The sequence below is a fragment of the Papaver somniferum genome, unplaced genomic scaffold (genome assembly GCF_003573695.1).
Source record: "Papaver somniferum cultivar HN1 unplaced genomic scaffold, ASM357369v1 unplaced-scaffold_128, whole genome shotgun sequence".
Classification (NCBI taxonomy): Eukaryota; Viridiplantae; Streptophyta; class Magnoliopsida; order Ranunculales; family Papaveraceae; genus Papaver; species Papaver somniferum.
In genome coordinates this window covers 9,437,544-9,455,680 of record NW_020621936.1, presented here as the reverse complement: position 1 = coordinate 9,455,680, position 18,137 = coordinate 9,437,544, and positions in this window count along the sequence as shown.

The following is an 18,137-nucleotide window of genomic DNA, read 5'->3' as shown; positions in this document are numbered from 1 at the left end:
ATAATGTAGCAGTCATCAAAATCTACGAGTGGGTAACTTCACCTCAGCAATATTACACTCAATGGTTGGGTTCAGAACTTCTTCAAATCGGTCACTCCATCGAGAGGTTTATTGCTGAAAACTTGGATAAGCATGATCAACACTATGCTGGATACTATCTTCCGCGCGAGTGTCCATACGAGCCACAATTGAGGAATTCCATCAAACAGGGAATTCCGAATCAGCGGAAGATATTCAAGGCACGATCGACCAAGCCTAAAAAGTTTCATGAAGGGGACCTGATTCTCAAAGCAGTTCAGCGCGGTCTTCATTCTACAAGGAACTCCAATTGGGAAGGACCATTCATGGTCGCTGAGTCCGTGGATGGAGGATACTACAAATTGACCAACACAGATGGCAGAACCCTACCAATAATTCACGAAAATTGGCTCAAGGCGTTTATCTGAAATTATTGGACATTTAAGGTATTGGGCGTTTGAAGCACTCATGGTGTTGGGATTTAACATTTAGGATTTTCTTTCATTTGTATTCCAATTCCTTCAAAACATTTGCAATACTTGCAATCAGTATTTGAATTCAGCAATTTATCAAAATTTAGTTCATATTTCGAAAAAGAAAATCCTCAACCATCAGTCAATCCAAAACCATATAAATATCAAAAACCCAAGTATAAACCTCACATCTCTCAGAAGTTCAGAAGTTCAAGAGATCAGCAAGAAAAGGCTTTCGCTCATCAGCATCCTTCAAGATTTGTAAAGCCGCCCTCTCCTTGTTCAAATCCTCGGTCAACTTGGAAATATTATCCTCCTTCTCCTTCACAGCATCGTTTGGAAAGGGTATGTTCTTCTCACATGAATCCTTGATAATGTTTATTTGCTTACGAAGCCATTTCACGTTGAGGCCAAGTCTTTCTGAATTCTCCAAGTTAAACTCACAATCAAAGAGTATATCTGGAGTCACGGTATTCCTGGGTCTCGTATGCATATCAGTCACGACACGCAAGATAATTTCTACTTGCATGGTTAAAGCATAAGCACGCCCAGGGTTCCTGTCAACGATCATGTGGCCGAACTTCTTCCATATCGTCTCATACAAGCGTGCATATCCAATGGGAACGCTGAATCCACCGACCAGTTCATGATACGGTAGTGAAGTGTTAAAGGGAGGATCGAAAGCAACCCCTTCAGTTGGATATTCATACACTATTATGCGGTTCTCAGTCACTGGAGCGGCTTCCACGACCAAAGCAACAGTTCCTTCGATATTCTCCGCTGCTATCTCGGTTTCTTCTATCACTGAGGCAACAATCATCTGGTCTTCCATAACATCAGAAGCGACCATATCATGGCCTCAAAGTGCAGGGATGGTTGTCTCTTCATCAATAACTTCGTAAGGGTTGGAGTGGTCATCATGGTCTCCAGTATCCTCAACTTCGGTATTTAGCACCTAATACGAAGATTACATGAGGTTAGAATCACGAATCCAAAGGAGACTATGAAACACAATATATCAGCAAGGCAACATCATAAATATTCATCATACTACATTCAAGACACGAGCAAATAACATGAAAGTCATGAAAACACATTTTACGATGAGTCCTTCTGAAGAAACTGAACTTTGCCCTGTACTAAGAGACGAACTGGGAGAAATCTACAAGGAATCTGAGGATTAGTCATATTTCATTCTCTTCGTATGGATTTCCTCTATGACATGTCAAAATTTCATGACAATCCGATGAACGAGTGAGTAGATGTGGCCAAAATATCAAGTGACGCGCAATCTGAAAAAGTTCTGGAAGTCTCCTGGAAGTTTACTCTTTCGCCTTTTTCAGGCTCTGAACGTACTCAAAACTTAAAAAGATTCGTTGATAAAGCTTGGAAATTTTCCGGGCTTGAATTTGCACATGCAGATCATCAAAATCCGACTCCGGACGAGGATTCTACAACGTTTTTACTAAAAAGCTGGGTTCTGAATTTTCTGACGACGAAATTCGACTAAGTTTTCATATATTCACATGGGTTCTCATTCATTCATTCACAAGTCAACACTTTTATACTTCTATGAAGAATATACACGATATATACTTACTTGAGGAGTCACCTAAGTGTCCAAGGGGTTGGAATTGTCCACATCAACGATAAGAGGAACATCACTTCCATCCGGTTCCGAATCTTGGGAATTACCTCCATTCCCCTTCCCAGAGGATGATTGAGTTCCAGAATTCTCCATCTCCATGACGACATCCTCCTGTACACGTCCTATACAATCAATATTTTCATCCATGAAGCACCACATTTGAACATGTGAAGAAATACTTACAGTTTCCTCGTCACTCAAATCAGCAATTGCATGTTCAGTAGCAGAAAATTGAAGACCTTCAAGACTCGATGGAGTAAAATTTTGCAACAAAATTAACAACATTGGCTTCATGATTCTAATGTTAACAGCAATGAAAGTCACGGTGAGAAATATTGGGAACTCACCAAAGCACCAACTGGGGACTTTACGGTATTGGGTAACAACTTATAACCTTTATGCCTGCCTTCTCCGCCATGAATAACCGCCTCAGTCTCTGAGAAATCTACACCGATTCGAGGTTGTATATTACGACCATCCTGTGGTGAAATCCAGTTATATAATCAGAATACAGTTCTTATAATTTCGTGAAGATTATATGAAAAAAAAATACCTGAGAACATCCTGGAGACGACTTTCGTTTATCACCAGAAAGATACTTCAATCTTGGTCGACTGGAAATCATCTCAGCCGAAGGGAGATCCTTGAATGGAGGTCTGGGAAATCTTACAAAGCCACGCAAACGCCCAAGTTGTTGATCCCAGAATTCTAGATAACCTGGGGTTACATAGGCGAATCTACCAGAACCAGGAAACCAGTAGCTACTCCCATCCACGTGAACATGATCCAAATGAGTCCTGAGTTGCTCAACTGATGGATTCCTCATCCGTATGGTTGGAACACACTGGTCCATGCTCATTTTTCGAGCTGCTCTATCAATGTTATACTCCTCCACTGAAATATCTCCAAACGTGCATGATAGAAAATGACCAGGAGTGCAACTCAACATGAAAGATCTTTCGCCATCACTCAGATGCGCACCAGACGTCAAACTCGTGCCTTCTCCAGTATTGAAAGTCATCGGCTGAGAAACATAATCAGGGACTGACACCCACGGGGGAAAATTGAACTCAGATTCTTCATCTAACACATCAATAAAACGTATTTTAGAACGAGGCTGCTTGGTGGACCAACGCATGATCCTAGCATTATCTTTCTCAGGGAAAGTATGGCGCGCATCAATATTCGGTCCTTGCAGAACATTTCGTGGAGTAGGTGCATAATTCTTAAAATGCTCCCACATCAAAGCTTGAAGAAACATCGTGTTGGCATAACACTCAATCTTCATAGAGCCGTTCGACACACTGGAGTCTATAATCAAGGAGTCCAGGTTGTAATACAAGGATCCTAAGAATAAACTACCTATAGGAAGTTGCTCACCTTGAGCCATCTTAATAGCAAAGGGAATCACAAAAGGCTTCAACAAGTTTCCACTGTCTTCAAAAATGTCTCTGGATAACCATAAACATAAGAAAGCAGCAATGGGTAACATACCGTCGATGGGTTTATCATAAACCTCGTCTTTGGGACACCAGTGTGTCAACCATGAAGCATATCATCCTTTACTACCAGCCTTATTCGCTTTCTCTATTGCAGCAGTCAAGACATGAGAAACAACGGTCTCCTCACCTGAAAGATCCCCAGGAAGATTGCCCGTGATCGGGAGATGCATCAGAGCCGCCACGTCTTCGAAGGTAATGGTAAACTCTCCCCATCTACATATGAAAGTGTGAGTGGGAATGCACCAGCGAGCAAACAGATCCATAATACCACTTGCGTCATGATAAATGAACAACTCTCCAGAAGCTTGAATAGCTCTCGTCACCTGCGCCTGGTCGAGCATAGTCCTCACATGGGGAAAACCCAACATACGCCTCGCCCAGCCGACAAATTTCTCCAAAGGTCGTCGAGAAAGCTTAAACTCTATGTTTGATGAGGCGAAGACCCCTCGTTCAAGACAAAATCGAATCACTGTCTTAGGAGTCACCAATTTCTTCTGAGTAACAGTTATGGGATTTATCAAAAGACGATACACCGGGGATTTCAAATGTTGCTCAGCTCCTGGAACATCTTTTTCAAAGAATGCATCATCTATGTTCGGGACATTCTTAATCCCAGAGATTTCGTCTTCGTCTCCCCCAACAGAAGTTTCATCCACGCATGTCTCATCTCTGGAGATACCATCATCAACGCACATCTCTTCCCTCGAGGCATCGTCAGCTTGGGAATTGGTCATCTTCGCTGAGTAGCTGAAAAGGTTCACACTACATTCTACTTCAGTATGCCGTCCAGATATAAATCAAGGAAATACAAGCAAAAATGGTAACTCTTAACTCTTACCTTTTATACTTCCACTAACAACAGTGATAGTAATGCTAGAGTTAACACCTCAAAATCGTTCGTCTCTTCGAAAACTGCAAAAACGAACGAAACTTTATTTAATTTCGAAACTGATTTTTCATGGAATCACGGAAACAATTTTCATAATTTGAACATACACACAACTGACCTATGAAGTTTACATCAATAAAATATTTCATCATAAATATATTATCTATCTTCGAAGGTTCCTCAAAACCCATGTTTCTGATTTTTCGAAAAAGCAGCAATTAATGCAACATTGCTTACATAAATTCTCAAGAATTTTATCTAATTCATGCAAATAAAATATACCATCATATTTTACACAATATATGTCACGGCTGCATATATATATATATATATAAAAATATTCCTTCGTATCGTCATTATTTGTCTTTAAAACGAAGGTTTATTTCAAAAAATATTGTGAAAGATCACATCCCATACATATGATAAAGTTTTGTATTTACATGAAAGATCATAAGAAAATTTTTATCATTGGACACAAGTTCATCATACATATTTTCCTTCGCGTCATCGTTATTTGTCTTTAAAACGAAGGATTATTCCGATTTCATGAAAATTCACTTCTTTTATGATAAAACCTTGGTACACATGAAAGCTCATAAACTAAGTTTTATCACTGAACCTAGGTTCATATACTAAAAAAAAATCTCTCCTAAATCAGGTATTATAGTTAGTTTACAACAGGGACGGACCAACAGCTGGGCTAAAGGGGGCTATACCCGGGTAGTTTTTCCAGTCCACAAGCCAAAAAAAAAAGATTACTACTCGACCAAGACTTCTAGTCCGGGCCTTCGAAGGAAAATTATCCTTCCTGGGTCCGTCCCTGGTTTACAAAACTAACGATCGAACGAACATACGTTTTCAAAAACGATAAATATGAAGGAATTTTCGACAAAGGCTAAATTTGTAAACTTATAATTATACGAAGATCTGATTCAGAAATCAGACGTGAGTATCGAGACACGGGTCTCTCATCGAATTCTCAACGGAGAGTACCTTCTCTCAGAGTACATGTGGATATGTAGTCTCACGACTAGACAACGACATATCTCATGAATACTGAATACTTGCAGTGATTATTTCTATATAGCATCACGTGATGGACGGCTCCTAGACAGCTTGCTCTGCTAGTATAGAGTGATAACGTCTTCAGGAACAAACAACGAGTTTACCCTGACTATATAAAGGATATGACTTACCGACAAGCTCATATCGGGATAATTAATGCTCCTAGACAGCTTGCTCTGCTAGTATAGAGCCATAAAGTTAATTATTCCTAATTACAATTGCTCTTATTCCATGGTCGAATCCACGACTGGTCCCATGGAATGGCAATAACTATATTATCTCATTACTCCGATTTCATGATCGAATCCACAACTGGTCTCATAAATGGTAATAGATAAATCTTAATTACTCTGATTCTGTGGTCGAATCCACGATCCCATGGAATGGTAATGCTCACTTTATTATTCTGAATTCGTAGTCGAATCCTCAGTTGATCATATAAATTAATAATAAACATTTTATTACTCACTTTTGTGAATTATTCTCCACTGGATTCCACAATTAGTAATAAATAATCAACAACCGGGCATCTGAGCTACCTCTAAGTAAGCCTCGATTCAAATGGTGAAGGTGTATTCAACGACGATACACTAACAGTCACCGCACGAACGAGTATTTCAAAAATACGACGAAACGATGAACCTATACAAAATAGGGAAGAAAACAATAAATATTTAAAAATATTGACCAGGGTGCTGGGAGCGCGGACACACGACCAACCGACCGTGTCGTGATCAATCCCACGCCAGTTTTATATTTTTAATGCATTTTTATTATTTTCCATGATTTGATGAAAATTCTCTCATTTAATCAATTCTCCTTCGTCTCGAGGAAACTCCTCGATTTCATGGTACTTCCATAAATCCATAAAAAATAATATAAAATTAAGGAAAAGAGTGTGGGGCGTGACCATTGGCCAACCAGCTATGTCCTGGTCCCAACCATCCCCACACCCCACGGTTCCTTATTATTTTTTTATTATTATTATTATTATTATTATTTCTCTAATTTCATGAAAAAACTCCTTGATTTCATGGTATTTTTGCACAAATCATCAAATAATAATAAAATAAAATAAATTATGAAAACTTGTGGGACCGGGCCTTGGCCGGCCGGCCATGCCCTAGCCGGTCCCACACGCCCCTTTGTTTTATTATTTTATTATTAGTTTTCCTTGAATTCATCAAATTCCTTGATTTCATGGTATTTCTCTCAAATTAGGAAAAATTCTCTCAAATCATCAAAAATACATAAAAAATACACAAAAATTAGGGAAACTCGTGGGACCGGGCCCAAGCCGGCCGGCCATGCCTCCCACGGTCCCACACGCCCTTGTTTTTATTATTTTAATATTTTTTGCTTCCCTAAACTCATGAAAACTCCGTTCATGGAAACTCCCTAAATTCATCAAATTTCTCAAAATTCATGAATTTTTCATAAAATCATCAAAACATTATAAAATTAAGGAAAAGGCACCACGGGACGGTGGTCACGACCGGCTGACCATGCCTTGACCACGACGGTCCCACGCCTCCTCATCCCTTATTTTATAATTATTTTTCATCATCTCATGGTGTTTTCCTCAGTTTCGTCGAAACCCTAATTTTGGCATATTTTCTCGAATGGATGCTCAATTGCGCGCAAGAAAATATCAAAATTCTCAGAAATGAGACGCGGACGCCTTGGGGACACGGGAACGCTATCTTGACCGACCAAGATTGGCTCTTTGGCTCACGGAATCCGGTCCCATCAATTTTCACAGTTTTGACCTAATTTGCACAATTGCTCGTATTCGGTCCAAAACTCTTCCAAACACTTTGGATTTTCATGTAGTGATCGTCAGGTAGTCACGTGACAACCCAGGGACAGTTTCATGACTTCATGATCGGTCCCTCGCCTCGTCATAATTAATTAGGTTTTCTTACCTAAGGCTCAGACGAGATTTTTCGAATAAATGATTAAATCAGCATTTGATCATTCTTTCACCAACAAATCGTCAACTCTTCATGAGTTCTTCGTATTTGCTCACGTGAGCATATGGACACTACATGGTTGATCCACGGTCCCATATAGTCGCTCCCTCCTTCGTCCCATGGTTGAAATTCCGACGAACCATGAATTGATCATCAATTGATCAAATTAGGGTTTCTGAATCCAAGGATCATCATTCCAGATTCCAACCTTAATAATTTTACGACGACCTCATGGTCATTAATTTTATTAATTATGCTCGGTTCAACGACCAGTATTCTAATTAATATTTTTGGTACGCTGCCAATAATCCATCAGATGAGCAACACATGTTCAGACGACCAAATATTCAACAATTCATCACATGAGCAACACTTGCTCAGATGATAAATATTTGTTCAAACCAAGGAATATTGGTTCAAAAATCAATATTCAACGATCCATCGAATGAGCAATACTTGCTCACTTCATCGTAAGAACTATACCTCTGTCTCATGACATGTTCAATTCACGAGTTTCAGAACATCATGTTCAACTCATTGACTACATGGACTCATCGTCCCATCAAAACACGAAGTCATCGATTGACTAACAAACCACGAGACGTCAATCGTGTCACTTGGGGGGATATCACTTAGGGTTTTGGTCTGGCGGTCTACGACACGTTTGTTCAAACATACGATGGAATGTGAGCAAGTCGTACAATCAGTTGAAGGAATTCATGAGGTAGTGGGTGGAAAATCGACCAAGTCTCCACACGTTGAGCAACTGGTTTCAAACACGATCTCCACTTCCCCACTCCTTAATTCCATCAACTGTCACACTTCATGGGATCATGGTGTCTAAAATTCCAGCAATATAAATAAGTCTCTGAATCATGATTGAATCATCAGCATCAAGAGTATCATCAATCTCACGTCTCATCGACAACACGAGATCATTAACTCATCAATTGAGCAACTACTCTCAATTGAGAAATTTCAATCACTCAAAGCTTATCGTATTCGGAATTCATTCATCCACAATCTTTGATTACCATTGATTCCACACATTTCTCAGCTTCCCTCCTACAGATCAACCCATCCTCTCTTGTGACCGAATTTACTCTGGAACGGTCATTATCTTGATTTAGGCCGGAGTACTACAGATTGATCTCTCGAATCTGAAGCACCCCCTTTGCAGCGATGCACTGTGTGAGGTTTAACATTTCACTCGGTTCGAGGAGTCTCCTCCGTACAGTCGTCTCCTCAATTCCTTAAAAACCAGCAAATCGTTTTTCCCCATCTACAACCATGAAATCAAGGAATTTCATGGGATCAAGGAAGCCTTAAAATAATAATAAAAAAATAAAGGGAGTGTGGGACCGGCTAGGGCATGGACGGCCGGCTTGGGCCCGATCCCACGAGTTTCCTAATTTTATATTATATTTTTCATGGATTTATGAAAATACCATGATATTAAGGAGTTTTCATGAGATTAGGAAAATAATAATAAAATAATGAGGAACCATGAGGTGTGGGGCCGGCTGGGATCTAGGCGTGGCCGGTTGGCCAATAATCACGACCCCATAATGTTTTTCCCAATTTTATATTATTTCCTTGGTGCGAAGGAAACACCATGAAACTGAGGAGTTTCCTCAAAACGAAGGATATTTGTTCAAATGAAAGGATTTTTATAAGATCAAGGAAAATGACAAAAACTATGATAAAATATAAAACTGGCGTGGGATTGGCCACGGCACGGCCGGCCGGCCGGTGTGCCCAATCCCTCAGCACCTTGGTCAATATTTAATTATTTATTACTTTCCTTCCTATTTCACATAGGTTCATCGTTTCGTCGTATTTTGAAATACTCGTTCGTGCGGTGATTGTTAATGCATCATCGTTGAGTACACTTGCACCTTTTGAGCCGGGGTTTACTCAGAGGTAGCTCAGACGCCCGTGCGTGGAATATATATTACTAACCCATGAAATTCTTCTGGGAAGAACCATAGATTGAAGTAACGAAATATTGCGAAAATATTTGAATATTTTCGAAAATTCAGTGGATGAATCCAAGAATTTAGGAATAATTAACTTATGGCTCTATACTAGCAGAGCAAGCTGTCTAGGAGCATTAATTATTCTGACATGAGATTGCTGGAGATTCATATCCTTTATATAGTCAGGGAAACTTGTTGTTTGTATCCTGAAGACGTTATCTCTCTATACTAGCAGAGAAAGCTGTCTAGGAGCCGTCAATCTCGTGATTCTATATAAAAATAATTACTGAAGTATTCAGTATTCATGAGATATGTCGTTGTCCAGCCGAGAGACTACATATCTGCATGTACTCTGAGAGAAAGTATTCTCAGTCAGAGATTTGATGAGAGACCTGTGTCTCAATACTCACGTCTGATTGCTGGATCAGAAGTTCGTATAATTATGGGTTTACGATTTTAGCCTTTATCGGAAATCCACCATCTACAACTGTCTAGTTGATTCTCTAGCAAAGTATTTCAGAGTTAGTCCATACAGATTACTAAGCGAAATATTGGGTGGTGTTGTTAGACCCCCACTTTTTCAATTGGTATCAGAGCATGCAAACACGTTTAAGACCTAACAAGTCCATGTTTGTAGCGATCTGACTCTATGGACCAAACCGCTATCTCAAGAAACACAATACCAGTTCAGGGTCATTCGGGTAAAATCCAAAAACCGAATATTACTAAGAATAACTCAAACCCATGTCCTTCAACTGAATCTTCACTCAACTGGGAAAAATCGCTTGATGAGCAGTTGGATGAACTTTCAGATGACAGTGATTCTGAAGAAGGACAATGTGTTGATGAGGAAGTCTCTCAATATATCATGATGTTTGATCGTACCCTGAAAGAAAAGAGGTCAACAACATGTTTGAGTAAATACATAGGTCCTTTTTATCTAGAAAACAAAAGGTTGAGAAAACTCTTTAAGGGATATGATAGCGGATATAAACTCTTACAATCCACTGTCAAAGATCACAAGGAAGATGTTCTTCTAAAAAGAACTGAATGTGATAATCTCATTCGGAATCTTTCCATTATGAAAGATAAGCTTGCAGATTCTGAAGAAAGATGTGAATCTCAACGTAAATGTTTCTGTTAGAGCATAGCTCGGTCAACCTCGTATGCGTTGCTATATCAAACATGTTTGTCAATGTTAGTGATCAAAACTATAAGTCTTGATTTCTAGCCTATTAGCTAAGTCTCGGACTAGGATAGGAAAAGTGTAGCTGAGCTCAAGGACTTCATGGTGATTCAACGACAACGACGAAGATCTACACAAGGAACCGTGGAACTTCATCAACAAAAAGGTATTTGAAGACTTGAACTTATCTATCACTCAAAAGTCTATCTATTCTATCTCCTACTTCTTATGAGACAAAAGTCGTATGCTATATAGACTAGATCATATACACTTGATATTTCGAACGGAGTATTAATTGCTTATCTTTTACTCGAAATCATGTGTTGGTAAAGCGTTTCGCTTTGATCAAGTTTATCTTCACCTAGTGACGAAAGTCATGAAAAGTTTCAATCACTGTTTGAGAATTGCTCTGACGTGAATCGGTCTGTGAATATCGGATACATAACGTCCTCTGACAATGTCTCAATGGTTGGAATGAGAGTTTAGATTATATAACCATGTATTCCTTGAACCGAAGTTTTCGAACTTTGTTGATCAAGAGTAATCGGGAGGATTATGGAATTGTCTTTACAAGTCCGCGAACTGTCGGAAGTTCTCGACCGAGAATTTCTGTTGGGATTTCCAAAACTCGTTTGTTTGCTAAGTCCGCGAACTGGCGGAATTTCTAGAACCGAGAATTTCTGCTGAGTTTATAAAACTAAACCGATTAACGTAAATCCGCGAACTTGTTTGTGAGCTTAAGAGGTTATGATCTAAAGATGTGCTCTGAACATGAAACATTAATTATTAAGGAATGCTTTATGCAAACCGTGGCTATAATGTTCATGAGCCGATTCTAATCGAATCGAATCATCTTTGTTTCAATTGCGTCTTGTGTAGTTACATAAGATCTCATAGCAATTGAACAACTCTCTAACTAGTTCATTTGAGTCAATTGAACTAGTTATGGTGAAGAAGAACAAGGTTAATATGAAATGCTCATATGGTTGACCTTTTGGGTTATCATGTTGAACCAACATAAACGTACTCGTTTGGGCATGATTTTCACGAACCCAGTAAACGTGTACCCAAGTGTGTGTGACAAGCTATGTCTTTCGATCTAACGGTTGAGAGATATTGGCTTGAATCTAAATAAGGTTTTCATCTAACGGTGAATATGGATTGCTTTGTAACTAAGGCAAAACCCTGATTTGAAGGTTATATAAAGGAGACATCTAGCTTGAGCAAAAACTTAATCCCCACACGTCTGTGTGATATTAGTGCGCTCGCTAGAATCGATCTCCATTAACCTTTGATTTTCTTCTCTAAAATCGGGTTAACGACTTAAAGACTTCATTGGGATTGTGAAGCCAGACCGATACTACTTTTATCGTAGTTGTATGAGCTGATCTTGCATCTTCTATCGTACGAGCACAACCTGTGATTGGCTTGAGATCGTGAGATTTCTCCGATAGGCAAGATAAAGAAGTCACAAATATCTTCTTCTCACTGTTTGTGATTCCTCGATAATCCGCTTGTGTAGTCAGGAAGGATTATTGAGAGGTGATTGATTAATCTAGGTTGTTCTTCGGGAAGATAAGACCGGATTATCAATTGGTTCATGTTACCTTGATTTTATATCTAAAGACGGAACAAAACATAGGGTTTATCTGTGGGAGAAAGATTTATCCTTTTGATAGACTTTTCAATGTGAGACATATTTGTTTATTATCAAGTCTGTGATTTTGGGTTGCTGCAACTCTTAGTTGTGGGTGGGATCAACTAAGGGAATCAAGTACGCAGTGTCCTGCTGGGATCATAGGCGTAGGAGTACAACTGTACCTTGGATCGGTGGGAGACTGATTGGGGTTCAACTATAGTCCAGTCCGAAGTTAGCGTGTAGTAGGCTAGTTTCTGTAGCGGCTTAATACAATGTGTATTCAATCTGGACTAGGTCCCGGGGTTTTTCTGCATTTGCGTTTCCTCGTTAACAAAACTTCTGGTGTGTGTGTTATTTCTTTTCCGCATTATATTTTATATAATTGAAATAATACAGGTTGTGCGTTAAGATCATCAACTTCTCTAATCCAACCTTTGGTTGTTGATTGTAGTTGATTGATCCTTGGACATTGGTCTTTGATACCGTCCAAGTTATCTCTCTTTGATAAAGACTCGCAGATTTCTATTTGCTTGAGTAAAGATCAAATCGAGAGATTGAGATAATAACTCCTTGAGATACTTTTTATCTAGATTGAGTCTGACTGTCTAGTTGATTCTCTAGTAAAGTATTTCGGAGTTAGTCCATACAGATTGCTAATCGAAATATTGGGTGGTGTTGTTAGACCCCCGCTTTTTCAATTGGTATCAGAGCAGGAAAACACGCTAAGACCTCATTAGTCTGTGTTTGTAGCGATCTGACTCTGTGGAAAGAATCTCATACGCGTACCAATATGCCTCCTAAAGCTATCAACTGTCTCGGAAATACCTCAAAGGGTCACTCCTTAGATGATTCTTCCGAATCCCGAGGTAAGAAGAATGTTTCATCTTGTGTCAATCATTCTTCCTCCAATGAGACATTGGATATAATGGCTAAAGCTGAAATGCAGCTCACCAGAATTTCAAAAAATTCTACCGAGTATATTGATCTTCAGGATCATGGTAAACTCATTGATGAATTTGAAAAGTCTTTTGATCGTGAACAGGTACTCTATAACATTATAGGGTCTTTCTCTAAGGAAATTGAGAAACTTCTTCAAGAAAATAATCTACAGCGTGAAAAGATTTGTTATCTTGAAAAGCTGATTAAAGAAGGCTCAATTAGAGAAAAATGTTTGATCAAGACGCATTCATCTGATCTTGACATACTTCGTGTAGAGAAGGAGAAACTTCAAGCATCTCTTGTCGTAGCCCATGGACAGTGCAAATCCTTGGAAAAGGAAAACTCTGTCTTAAAGAAAAATTCTTCTGCACAAACTAACTCTCATGAGTCTTCGTACAGAATGAAATTTTCTCCTGATGAAGATTGTGTCAAGAAAAGTTTTCATAACTTACAATCTTCTCTGGTGGGTATGAAGTTTAAACAAGTTCCAGTTGTTACTTCTCCTCCACGAATTTGTATCTTCTGCGGGAAAGGAAATCATTATGCCATCCGTTATTTTGCCAGAAAGAAACAAATTTTTAAGATTCGTAATTTGTTTTTATCCACTATCAATAGAACAAATAGTCAGTCGACTACCGCAGTGAATCGTATATCCACAGAAAACCAAGAACCTTATAAACATGGAACTCTTCCTAGAAGTCATCACAGAACACAGGTACATTCTAACTCTCAAATTACTGATGAATGTATTTCCAATTCTTATAAGAAGGGTCTTGGTAAATCTAAATCTAGAAAATGGATTCCCATCCTTTCTGATCCCCTTGAACCAATTTCAAGAGGTCCTAGATTTATTCCTCAGAGAAAGTCTTCAGAAGAATATGCATATCGTGCTATGTCTTATTTTTCTAATTTGAGTGGTAATCAAAGAAGGAAGGCTAAACAAAAGCAATGTTCATTTAATGAGCTGATTGCTCATACTTGTGCTAATTAATCACAAGGTTGATATCTCACCCATCAAAAATCCTAGTTGTGTGAGAATTGAATAGGTATACTCTGTGCATAGTATCTGTGATTATCTATCTATTTTCTTATCGTTCTTAGATGGATAATCTGTCACATACTCCTACATGAGTATTTTTATTATTGGTCTTGGCTTTCAAAACCACATGTTTTATGTTGGGCCCTCTAAGGGTACATGTACGTTTTTAGACTTTGTCTCATATACCTACCTTTAAACCCTAATTCTCTCAAACCATTTATATACCCTTTATATTAAGTTATAGCTTGTCCACTCTAGGTTTCTCATCAATGGATTCTTCTTCATAGGATTTTCCTGAAGACTTTGTTGATAACGGTATATACTTTGAGTTTGATAAAGAGAAGGGAACTCTTGTTGAAGTTGAAAGTTTTCTTCCGCAATCTCTTGTTTATCACTCAGATATTGAGGAGAAGATTCCAACTAAGGTGATCATTGATACTCAGCAGCTTGTTGGGACTATAAAGTGTCTTGATGCTGTAAGAGCCAAGTTGGAAAAAACCTGGCTCTCATGAAGAATCATCCCCTCAAAAAGGATGATTCCTCAAAGGTTGATGAGGGTGCTATCACTCATAAGATCGATGATCACAAGACTCATGAGTCCCAAAACCGTCCTTCTGATTAGTGTTTGGGTTTTGGCCTAAGGGTCTGTATTTGTTTTAGATACCTAGTATGTCTTATTTTTGGCTTAGTTGGAAGAATAACTAGTGCTTTGAATAGCGAAGATTGTGACTACACATAGCTATTTTTTGTTTCATCTATATGTTATTTTTTTAGGTTTATTATTAAATTCTAAAAATATTTGAAGGATGATTATTATTGCAATTTGGTTGATTTTTTATATTGCAATATTTTATGGGATATGTATTGTTTGCGTCCGTGAACTTGAAGGTCCCATATTTTGTTAAAAGTAAAGTTGTTCATGAATCGGTATCCTTATTGATGAAAGGACGAATGGACTTTTGATATATACAAAAGTTAAGCCTATGTAATCATTTATTTGATGGAAAATAGATTAAAGTCTTTTGTGTTACAAGGATAAAGCCTATTATGTTGTAATGCATATAATGATGCAAATATAGAATAGATCCTTGTATGTTATCAACGGTATTGATCTTCATTGATCCATTTGTATGTTTTACCGTGAAGGATCCATTGTGTGTCTTATGTTGAGCACCGTACAACTAAGTCGATTAATCTTGGGTTTGTTGGTTGTTCCATGAGATGCTATATGTCGAGCATTGTGAACTAAATTAATCATCTTGTGTGGTTGTTTAGTTATTTGCTCCGAAAGTATTCTTTTGTCGAGCAAAATATTTTACAATTAGATTGATTACTTTGGTGATTAGTTGGTTGTAAAATCCAATTGGGTTAATTATAGGTTCTCTTGTAATTAATCTAGTTGAGTTTTCATATATTCCACAAGATCTTGTGTTGAGTATATGAACGGCTACACTATCATGTTCTATTGGTTAATGTAGTCGTGTATTCCGTAAGGTTCTCCTTATGTTGAGTACTTGAACGATTTTGTTAGTCATCTCCGTATGATTGACTTAGTCGTAGCTTCGTAAGTTTACTAATGTTAAGCACTTTCAATTAAATTGATCACTTTTTTTGTAGTTGCAGGAAATCCTACAGTACACCCCTCATATGATTTCATTAACCTTCAACTCATTTTAGATTAACAATCTTAATTTTATTGATGAATCTTTGATCAATCTTACAAGAAAAGATAAAGGAATCAAGAATAACCACTGCTCTAGATTTTCTCTCTCCTATTTACTTACTTCTTACCCAGAAAAAGATCTCTCCCTTTTCCTTTACAACTGAACGACTATTTATAGGGAAGTACATAGTGGATGACAGCTAATCTGTCCTTTATTTTCGGATATGGCTTGCGACATTCTCGCAACCTTACAAATGTTAATCTCGCAAACTCTCTAATTTTCGCAGGACCATCACATTTTTCTCATGATTTTAGCTGGCGTCGTTTATTATGTCATTTCTGAAATTGTTCTGCGACAATGTTGTGTTGTATTGTTGATAATTTCGCTGAGGCATTATTGCTGCGAGATTCTGATCCTACATCTTGCCTCTTCTCATATCTTCTCTGCGAAGTAGAGAATGATGTGAGAAATGACGCAACTGTTCATTTCTTCATATTCTGCATTTATCACATGTATCCTCTCTTCCATCTATTTCTTGACACGTCTTCTGTAACCGCTGCTTTTTAACCGCTCACGTCTTTTCGTATTAATGGTGTTTATTTCTTCGAGTAGAAAATCCTCTCTCTATATATATTCTTCTTACTCTTCTTTACATTTTCTTTTTACTTTCTCTTTTCTTTTTATTCTCTCATCTCTGCAACTCTATTATTCTTCCGTAAATTCTGTCATTGCAACTTCTCTTCTTTCTTCTTCTTTTACTCTTTTTATTTTCTTCTTCATCTCCATATTGTTCCCTCTGAAGATCTTCACTGTTTGTAACTTTCTTAATTTTTACGAATTAATCTTCCTGCTGGTGTTTTCCATGGATTCGCCGAGGTTAGTTTTCTTTTTTCTTTCTTATGGGTTTTGCTAAAATTGATCTTGTTTACTGCTTTACTTAATGATGTTGCTTATGTGATTCCCATACTATAGTTATTTCAGCAAAAACTCCTCCAACACCAAATTTACAGTTCAGAACCCTAATATTCCCAAACCGCAACATAAGATTGTTGTACACAAAAGAAGTCTGGGAATCAGAAGGTAGTAAGAAATATTATTCTTTTCTAATAACAATATTGTTGCCTCTGTTTCTTATCTGGATTGTAATTCGCAGGGTGATAAGGATGTCAATAAACCTCTCAAGAAATCTCGCCACCTTAAAACAGTTGAAACCTCTGTTCCGTTCCACTTACTTATCTCTTCTAAATCTCCTGCGACATCTTCGCAAGTTAAACCATTATCTCCAATTCACGAAAAGGCTGCCTCAGATTTCATTTCTTCAACTGACCTTTCAATGATTGAAACCCCCATTATTGATCCTTCTGTGAATGAAACTTCTTCTCCTCCTGTTGATAATGTTTCTCAACCTTCTATCATTGCCAGTTCTCTATCTGAGCCTCTTCCCTTTTCGAATGAAACTGTGGAAGGAATAAACATTGCTTTCAAAGTCTTGTCTGAGGTTCTGGATGATGGCAAGAAATCTCCCATTGATCCTGTCAAGTCTGGTATTTGCGAAATTCTAAGTAAGTATTTTGGTTCTGACAGAGCTGCTTCGCAAATAGCTTTGGAAAAAGAGCGTAATGCTCTTCGTCTCGAAAATCAAAAGCTTCAGAATGTTTTGCCGGATCGCGACAACCTTCGCAAGAAGAATGATGAACTGAGAGGTATGATTTCCTTATCTTTTTCTTCAATTTGCCTTTCTAATGATTTTATCCTTCCCATATTTAATTATCCTTGAAATCCCTCTTTCGCATGTTAAGCCTTAAACCAGAAACGAATAATGGAGAGATATCAATTTGAATCTGCTGTTGAAGAAGCCCGTGTTGATAAAGAGATTTTGATGGATAAATATAACCAATTAGATAACCTCTATTCATACTCTATTGGTCATATAAATAATCTTACCAATGAAAATACCCAATTAGTTTAGAGGCAAGATTAATTAAGTAATGAAATGTCTCACCTCTCTTATTCTTTAACTAAAGCTAATCTTGGGATGAAATCTTTATCAGATGAGAATAAAACTCTATCTCAAGAGAAACATTTTTTTTTAAATAAGATGGCGATATCTTCGCAACAACTTG